Genomic DNA, 9759 nt, shown 5'->3' with positions numbered 1-9759 from the left:
CCCTTAGGATCATCTGCCATCCTTTTCTCTAATTTTTGGCCCAATAAACTTTTCTCATGTCGATGTTTCTTTGAACAACAATGATATCTAAAAACAGCTTTTCTTTGCTTGGAGAAAAAGCCTATAGTGTCATAGCGCTGAATGATGTGATGAAAGATTGGAAATCATAGCGCAAACTTGCCTCAAATCAGCGGGAAAGCATTCTAAACACACTAGTTCTTGAATGATTCGAACAATCAACACGCCAATCTTTCGCAAACTTTTGGAACTTGTGTTTGAAGAAGTCCTCTTTCAGGAGATCAAATTTCTTGAAAGGGTTCTTAACTGCCCAAACTCGACTGAGTTGTTAGTTTAAACACCAACCTGTATACACAGTCAGGCATGCATTATTAGCTAAAAAAATACATTGAATTCGATTGATAGCTAAGGCGCTGTTGATGTCTACCGCTGTCGAAACCTTCTGTTCCTACGAATAGAATGGGAAGTTCAGTCTAAGGCTCTGGGGTAAACTGAAGTTTGAGCAACGAGGAAACATTTAAGGTACAGTACGTACGTTTTGCTTTTATTCGCATACATCTCCGCTAGCCCAACTCAAGCGAAGTTTCCGTGGGAAAAAGCGGGCCTTTCTTATGAGTATTGTAAAGGTCGATCGGCGGCGATCATTTCGGTCACAGTTTTGGTAACTCGCAACATGGTTATCACATTTATCCTTTGTTTTTGTCTTTCGGACACTTTTATGTCTTACACTGGTGCAAACTTTTCATCAATCGCAGTGACTTTTTTCAGGAGATTCCTTACCACTAAAGCGCTTTGCGCGGTCCGCGAAGCGGCTCTATTTCGTCACGTAAGCCGATTAAAACTTACTAAAGGAAAATTTGCGTTTGACAAACGACGTAAGGTCATCAAGACAGGGTTTTTTCGAATTCGAATTGTTCCTGAATTGCCTTAGCACACTAAGTCGTAATGAGGTGACAGTCGTTCGCCGCGAATGAATATCAATTCCGCGTGAACACGGCGTGAAGCTCCGTGCTCTAGGCGCTGTTCACCGCACGCTTGCACCCTGAAGTGATACATAAACGTCCAAGAGGCCATAGCCTGATGATAATTCTAGTTTAAGTCGTCTGGAGTGCTCCCGCATATCTCACATCTGTTAAGGTACGTTTGTCACTTGAACTTATTACAAACGGGGACAGTGTGGTAAAGATACTACACTTTCACTACCCAAGATCGCATTGAAAGGAATTGCGTTGTTATGGCGTGGTATTTTCGGTCAGTGTCAGTTGTAGACAAAACGAGAAAAGAGAATCATAGCATCATTAAAAGTTTAATATGTTTATCACCTTAGGTCGGCAAAATGAGTGATTTGGGAAAGCCGGAAGATGCATCTGAACTATTGTTCTAACCCGCCTTCACTTCTAAACGAAAGAAAAAATCTTAGCGAGTACCGATCAACGTTGACGTGGAATTCTATGTAACAATTTGCCTTAGGCGTTTGAGTTAGGGACCATACTATAAAAGAAACCTTGAAAAGAATTTAGCCCTGCGATTAATTTTATTCAATACATCCTACAGTAGAATATCAAAGGCTCCGAAATCTTTTAATCAAGCTATGACACAATCCGGTTCGAACTGGCGGCATTTCGTTCTTAGTTTTAAAGGAATTCAATCGAATTTGAAGATGTCGGGTAGCAGCGAAGGTTTAATGTTTATTCGGAAACAATGTTCTTTTGTTCTGTTCGTATTAGGGACACGGGTTATAATCATGGAGGTGATCATTTTCAACTTAAGACAAGATATTTCATGTTTTAAAGACGGAGGAATACCAAGTTTTTCATGTCCAATCGACCTTGCAAGCCTTGAAGGTGAAATTTGGGTAGAAGTTAAAGTAAACTGTATTGAATAGCTTTGTTTATATTATCTTTCCTAAACCTGGTATACGAATAAAGAAAAATTTCCCTGAGGTGTAATCTAAGGAGAACTTGTTTCTAGGTGAAGAAAAGAGGGAAAGTGTATGACAAATTGCACCTCAATCGCACACAAAAATCCCGAGAGTCAAACGCATTCGCTTTATTATTAGCGTTGAATAACACTCCAACATGGCGTATGGCTACTTCACTGATTTAAGAGTTTCGTGACCAGATTGCTTTAAATTCACTCTCTTTACTGTTTCTTTAGTTTACAAGTGGTTTTCAATAGCTTTCATTTGGACTGGAAATGCGAAAATTAAGCCTTACAATGAAGCAAGACGCGGAAAAATCTTTTCGCTTGTTAAGTGGCTTTTTATGGTTCATCTTGAATTTCATGAGTTTTGTCTCTGCCAAAAGTTCAACCGATAAGAGCGCAATTTATTCGGGCCGCGTTCTCATTCACTGTTGTGTCATAATTCAATATCTGCTCTAGTCACTTAAGAGAAAAATAAAAGTATCGCATTCAGAGAGGACATCTGCAAAGCTGCTCACTGATAAAGCCGACTTGTGCGTGCCTCCCATAAAGCGGGCAGGTACTTCGGCTGTCGTTCCTCGAACGTAGTCACCCCAAATTTCCTTTTTGATCTTATCTAAGCCCGTGCCTGGTGTAATTTATTTTCAACACGAATTGTGCAAACTGTGGAATTGACATGAGAAGATGATTGCTTTCATCAACGATAGACTAAGACAGATTACTTTTGAAGATGGCACCAAGATGTTTTGAGGTCAGCCCTGAGATTGAATGTATATTCATCCGGTTCTGCAATTTAAGCCTTTGCAATATTTATTCAAAACCCTTCTCAATAAAAGAAACTTGAAACTCAGTCGATATTTTCTTAAACGATATTCGAGACACGCGTCCGACTCGAGTAGAATGAGAGTGAACGATGACCAATCGTTTCAGTGAGCAAACACGCCGACCACCCATAGTTGTCTAAAGAGAAACCTTATGGCTTCCCTTCGCCTGAAAACGTATTTTCTTTAGGGTCAAAGGCGTGTTTAACTTACGAAGCTGAAATAATAGGCGTGCCTGAAAACTGAAAGCTTTTTCTATAGCATGTGTTCTTTGAACTCATAAGTGACTTTTTCGATTCGACGAGATTAGCCCTCAGGAAGGAAGTTTCGAAAATGAGCTGAGGAAATGGCGACATTAGTCAGGGAGGGGAAAGCGAAAGAGGTGCGGTGGATTAAACACTCTACCGCTGTCAGCAAGGTCCTTGAGTTATCGCAAAATATTTCTGATAACAATACCCAAGATTTTCTCGTCGCCAACGTAAACATCGACAAATTTTCCCTTTCGCAAAATACCACGCTCGTACTATGGCGAAAATGAAGTCGCGTCGAACATGTCTAAAATTAGGACTTTCTTTAGCATCGATATATCAAGCGAATATTCCTAACGCAGTTCAACGGCGAACGGTTTTATTAAGCGATTCAGTAGGGGAAAAACATTTAGAACTCTAGCCAAGTATAAAAGTTTACAGTTAGGACAAACTTTGGGAATCAGTGATTCAACTTGATGAGTTAAATATTTGCATGTTATATAGTTAACTGCTGGCTTAGGGAAAATATTGTTAAGTACACAACTCAGTTAAACTTTACTATAAATGTTCTCTAGAAGCTGAGACTTAGCTGTCAGTGGTTAACAGGCTCGCTGTCGATGTTTCTAAATCTAAATGATATCAGAAACTGTAGGATTCGCTTTTTATAAGCTGGTTACGATTAAAGTAAAGGGAGACGATTTTGCTAGTTTAAACCTTAGAAGTAGAACTAGAGCTAAGTGAACGCCAGCTAGGTCTCTTTAGCCACTCCACAGAGAGATTAATCATTTTTTTTTTTTGCTTTCCTTTGTGGTTAGCGACTGAACGAGATAGAATTCTCGTTGATGACCGACAAATTACTTGAGAAGCTTTGAAAATGATAGTCTTCGGTAATGGTTTCTGGTAGCGCACGTGGAAAGCAGGCAGACAAAAGAACTTCAAGGTATGACAAATGGTATCTCGATATTTAACATGTTTAGTGTAAAACTTGCTACAGAAGTTAATCGAGCTTAATCCTATAAACTCAAGTGTATTATAAATGTTTCTTTGACGCCAAATTCCATGGTATCGAGACAATATCAGCTTTAGAGAAAACGAGGTTTCTCAGCCTCTCACACCGATAAGTGAATGTAATCGAATTAGGTCCAATGTTATCCAAAAGCGACCAACATTTTATACGCTTCCGTAAATGTTTAGACTTCTGTGCGAAGATATCATTTATGTCCGACTCTCTGTTCTTCATGTAAAAAGTGTTTTCATACTAGAAGATATTTCTGAGTTTTGTCTTGCTGCTAACAGGATTTGTCATGTCACATCAGCTAATTGCTTATAAGAATCAGCCTTTAGGCTGATTCTTCGTCTTTACTAGGTTAAAGCTCAGGGCGACCGGGAAACCACAACGAGACTAAACATAACTTATCTTGAAATGTACAGAGCATCAACAAAACTGATGGTCGAATCTGCCATAAAAGATCTACTTATTCGTAACTGAATACTGCAATTTTGTACCAGTAGTGATGACTGAATGATTTCTTCGCAAAGATTTGTTTCTCTTGCAAGAAAACTTACACTTTTAGCCTGTAAGTATTTCCTTAGCAATGTTTTGAAAATGTCATTTCTGACTCAGAGAGAAGAGCAGTAATTATTTATCTGCCAAAACTTACAGCAAACAAATAAACATGGCGAACATGTCTGTTTGATAACTGGGCAAAGCCCGAAGACATAAGCACAATTACTAACGATGACAGCGGTATAGATGAGACCAAACAAACTTCACCAAGAATGAGAATTGCAATAAATCTGAAAGCTTTTGACAAAAAAGTTCTGAAAAACGTTAGTCGATGGTATTTAGGAAGGCAGATTATACTGAGGTAATTATAGGAACACATGGGTTTCATTTTAGGGCGTTGCAGTTTTGAACGGGAAATTCGCATTTCTACAAGTCAGGTTGAAAAATAGTTTTCTTTTTGTAACGTTATGGAAAATAATACAACATTGGGTAACGAGATTCTTGCCCCTCGGGTGAAGTTGACTTAACGACAAAAATTTTGAGTTTAATTTTGTAAAACATTATGATCTTAGAAGATCTGTCTTGGAAGAATTAAGTTGTTTTGCCAGCTGTCGCCGTAAAATTGCAATTTCCTTTTCACTCGAATATGTTTTTACTGAAATGTATTCCTGGAAAGTTTTATTTTCGAGAGCGATAAATTGCGAGCGGTTTCTATCAAATGATTAAAAGCGAGTTTTGGAAATAGTTTTGTCTCCAAATATATTTTTTGTCTTCCCAAAGAAAGGCTTTCCCACGAGGATGACATGTTTACACAATGTCTTTCAAAAGATGTGTTCTAACCCTCTGTTATTGCTGTGCGCGTTGTAAATTCCGCCTAAGTTGAAAGGGCCCATTTTTGCATTTTGAAATTGCCAGTAATTATTTTTAGTAACGATTTTCAATTCTTATTTCAAGAAGTATTAAAAGACCAGAAGTATCTAATTTTTGCGGTATGGGATGTTTGAAAAATTGGCTCAGCTTCATCGTACATTTAACGTGTGTTTGCAGAGGTTTTAAAAGGATAAAAACTTGCCTGGCAACATAGATATTACGGAGGTGAGAGCAATTCTAAAATCAGTCCACGAAGAGTGATTACGGCCATAAATTTTTTTTCTTCTTTTGAGCTAGACCAAACTGGTCAAAACCCACTTGCGAGAATATAAAACTTCGCGTTCTTTTTGTTGTTGTTGTTGCATTTTTTATTTCTTCTTTTCATTTCATCTAATGATATAATCCATGTCTTTCATTCTAGGTTTTAAAGAACCTTGGGAGCTTTGCCGAGCTGTTTCATGGTAATAAATATAAAAATGGAGAATGTATAATTAAGAAGAAACATTTCTTTGGAAGTTAGAGTTTTATTGCATTATCCAGAACACTACAATCCTTGCGGCAGTATATCGATCCGTACGTCAGTTATAAACAAGGAGATTATATTATAAAGCGGTTTTGTAGTTTTCGTAAGGTTTTCCTAAAGCTCAAGAGAGCTTCCTTAGATAGTGAGACCATAGAAGAAAGATGGTCACCTGAGTAATCCTTGAGTTAGCCATCTGAGATGAAATAACCTAGCGTGATTAAGCTTAGGACATTGCATCGGTGAAAGATTATCTTCTTTTAACTTAATAGTCGGTGTCGATCCCAAGTATTAGTTGTTAGGAACATACAGCTCAAGTCTAAAGAAAATTCTGCACTCTTTTGGACTGTTTGCCATGATTTGATTTCATAAGAGTCTAAAGCTTCGCAGAAAAACCTTATCAACGTTTGCTTTCACCCATTCAAGCCAAATCAACTCGCCTTGTTTACAATTATATTACAAATGTTGAAATGTAAGGACGACGAAAGTGAATCAAATTTTTCTCACCGTAGTAAGGATATATTTTCTTGAAATGGTTATCAGGAGTAAAACAATTCGCCAGCTTCTCGGTAGAGTTTTGGCTCAGTTTGGATGAGCCATTGCTGGATTCACTGCACAAAGAGAAACATCTCTGTGACCTGGACAGATGAAAAAACTAAATAAATCGTTTGTGCGAGAGTATAAGTACTTTAAACTCAGTTGTTTTCTGTCGAGTTACCCCCTCATATACAAACACTGAAAGGTGAAACAGTTGACTCAAATTTCCTTTCGATAAATAGCAAGAAAAATATTTTCTCGCTTCAAGAGTGGGACAGCACATATTTTTAGTTTGCTTTTCGTGGGTCTTAGGAGATTAAGTAGGATTATGTCTTAGGTGGGTAGCACGAAGTTCTGTTCATTTTCGAATAGACAACAGTGCTAGAAATTACGGTAAAACTTTCTTCATTGCTGAAGGTAAGATGCAAAACTATCAATGACATATTAGGATTTTTTCTTTTTTAATACTTAAAAGAAAAACCACGAATTTTATTCACATCTTCCTGTAGAGTGACGGACAGAGTTTGTAGACAACAGTTTATAGAGACGCACCACAAAATACTGCAAGGGCGAAAAGGAATTAACAACAGATGTCTTCATAAAAATTGAACATAAAACTCTTTGACAGCTTTTGACGAGGCATCATCAGCATTAAAGGCGCCATAGAAACTGAATTTTTTCACTACTAGTAAATTTAGATTTGTTCTGTGTATTTTCCTTGAGAAAATTCAATGATAAAGCTAACTGAGCTTAACTTAATGTAAAGTGTATTTCCATTCATCTTTTGCCATTCATGTCCTCTAGAAATGAGCTGCTAAGCATATTTATTGAAATTCTTGTAATTGTATCCTTCTCTTTACGAGGTCCCACTTTCTGGTAGTTCATATAAGTCTTGTAGAAACCAAGAGCATAATACAACGTCGATAAGTGAGGGAGAACTTTCCTGTAAGTCATAAAGTTGAAAATGATGATAGCATTTTGAAAATGGTTTTCAACACACTGAAATGCAAAGATTTGGTTATGTTGTTTGTTCTCAGGGCAGTTATGTTCGCTGGAAACACCAACCAAGTAAGGTCAGTTAGAAAATCGACGAGCAAACATGTTGTCAAATTCAACGAATTTCTAGCTTCCAGAAATTAGAAATAATTTACAGAATTCGAGATGAAGATGCACCTTGTTTAGTGAGAGTCATCTCTAACAATTTTCCCTCGTTTGTCTGAGTTTGCTTTGTGTGTGTGTTCGAGTAACAATATATCTTGTGTCGATGTGTAGACGTTTGAATGTAAAATAAGTTAATAAACATTGATATATACTAAAAATTAGGCAAACCGAATGAGTGAACAAGTAAAAATTGGTTTAGTTCTGCAAGCTTATGTTAGATGCGTCTACGCAAGTTTCTTCTATGATTTTTTTAAAGAGTTTTGAAAATTTCATGAATCTCTTGGAATAATTGAATTGACCTAAAGCCAGACATCATGAGCAAAATTTTAAATTCTAATATTAGTCGAAGCGAAGATTGCTGCATAATCTAAAAGAAGCTAAAATGTTTGTGCTCACAATGACAACTTTTAAAATTAAATGGGGACATTGCCAAGGGGAGAAGATTAATGTAACAATTTCTTGAGAGTCAGAATTTTAAACTGTAAACTTTCTTAAACTAAAAAAAGGGAATAAAAATACCTCTTTTTAGGAGGCGAGGATTTTCTTATAAAATTCAAACAAAATATGTTGCACTTTTCCCTTGGAAGGTCAAACCGCCTCTTACGAGTCTGATAACTTATTTTCATTATCCTTCAAAATCAATATATCTATGTACACATGATATTTTTCTAAAACTGGCGTTTTTAATATGTATGTTTGGTGGAGAGTGATGAAAAATTCGTTCTTTATAATTGTATTTTCAATTATAAGGCTTATTTGCTGAGGTGCTATCCGGGAGATGTTCATTTATGTTTTTCACTCAACTAACTAACACCTGTCCCGAATCTAATGGATGCCATTTTCCAAGTGTATTACTTTAATACCAGCACTAGATAAGATTCTGGAGCCTGATATTTTCACTCACGTCGTATATTTAGACTGCCTTCAATAATCAGCTTAACACGAAATAGATAAGCTCTTTAGGGTAGTTTCAACGTACCCGGGCGAGAATTGTTGTCAAATAGCCTGCATGGTTGGAATCAGTTTATGTTTGCAAAATAATTTTCCATAATTATTGTAAACCACGAAGAACAAGACAGAATAAATCGTTTCTTAAACCCAAAAAAGCAAAAGTAAGATCTACATTTCTTGTCAGCGAAAAGTGCTCTATTGATTTCCCTTGTTATTAGAACTGCTGTACCGGTAGACATCAATTGCCAAATCTCCTTCTCTTGGGAAAAACCAATTTCCGAACACAATTAAAATAGTTTAAACATTTTAATATGCGTCATAAGCCCAATTTTAAGGAAAATAAGCTATACCCTTACAACGGAAGAACAACAGTTTCAAATGACAGCATAAAAACTAAGTTTTCTGAATATCCAACAAGGAAAATATTATCTTAATTCGGCTGGAAGTATTGAGTAAAAAGTGCAAGTGTCATTTGATAGTTGTGGTTGCTCATTTTTTAAATGTAAATTCATTAACAAGACGTGAAGTAAAACATTCGTCGAGGGAATGAGTGAGACTCGTGAAATCTTAGAGAACCTATGAGACTACCTTAAGTGACATATGCTTTGAACCAGTGAATGTATTTTGCTATCCAGTTCTTAAGTTTTTCACAACCTTTTCAGCGGCCAAAATTGCCGAATCTTCCCTTCCTGTTCTTTTAACGGGATGCGTCAAGTGGTCAAGACAGTGAGACCTGATTTAAATTTGTACAAAGATAGTTAAAATACTTCAGGAACAACCATAATCGTTTAAATTTTCATATCTTTACAGAAACTTATCCACATAAGATGGAAATGTGCAAACTGATCCTCAGCTTCCCGCCTTTTTACGTGGCTTCCTATTGTTCCACAAGAAGCCCCTAAAAGGTTTTCTTTTGTTATACTGATAAACATTTCGGCTTATCTGTTAAATGTAAACGACTTCTTTGGAACTTAGTAAAATAAAAGCTTTCAACTCCACTACTTTGTTTTGACTATAGTATGTGTCTCTTAAAAGTAATTACACCCACAAGCCAATTTTCTTTCGCTAGGTTCGTTCCAAAAATATTATTTTTTCGGTTTCCAGAATCGAGATGATATTTTAGTCGCTAGGAAGCTTTTGATTAATTTTTTATTCTTCGCAAAATCGAGTACGAAAGGTTTAAATTTCCTGGTATTTAGAGCA

At 36.7% G+C, this 9759-nt stretch overlaps 1 long non-coding RNA gene across 4 annotated transcripts; it reads left to right on the top strand.

Moving 5' to 3' along the window:
* Positions 1-237: 237 nt before the first annotated feature.
* LOC131798996 (uncharacterized) lies at positions 238-9557 on the top strand. Of its 4 annotated transcripts, none has more exons than XR_009341359.2 (4): positions 238-540; positions 3826-3950; positions 5809-7517; positions 9367-9557. It is a non-coding gene; the product is annotated as an uncharacterized lncRNA (long non-coding RNA). The 4 variants fall into 4 exon arrangements; XR_009341358.2 differs by having other exon boundaries at positions 242-540; positions 5809-6861; positions 7482-9557; XR_009341357.2 differs by having other exon boundaries at positions 285-540; positions 5809-5848.
* The last annotated feature ends 202 nt before the right edge of the window (positions 9558-9759 follow it).

The sequence above is a fragment of the Pocillopora verrucosa genome, chromosome 13 (genome assembly GCF_036669915.1).
Source record: "Pocillopora verrucosa isolate sample1 chromosome 13, ASM3666991v2, whole genome shotgun sequence".
NCBI lineage: Eukaryota > Metazoa > Cnidaria > Anthozoa > Scleractinia > Pocilloporidae > Pocillopora > Pocillopora verrucosa.
The sequence above is the reverse complement of the archived record's forward strand: the minus strand, read 5'-3'. Positions and strand labels throughout refer to the sequence as shown.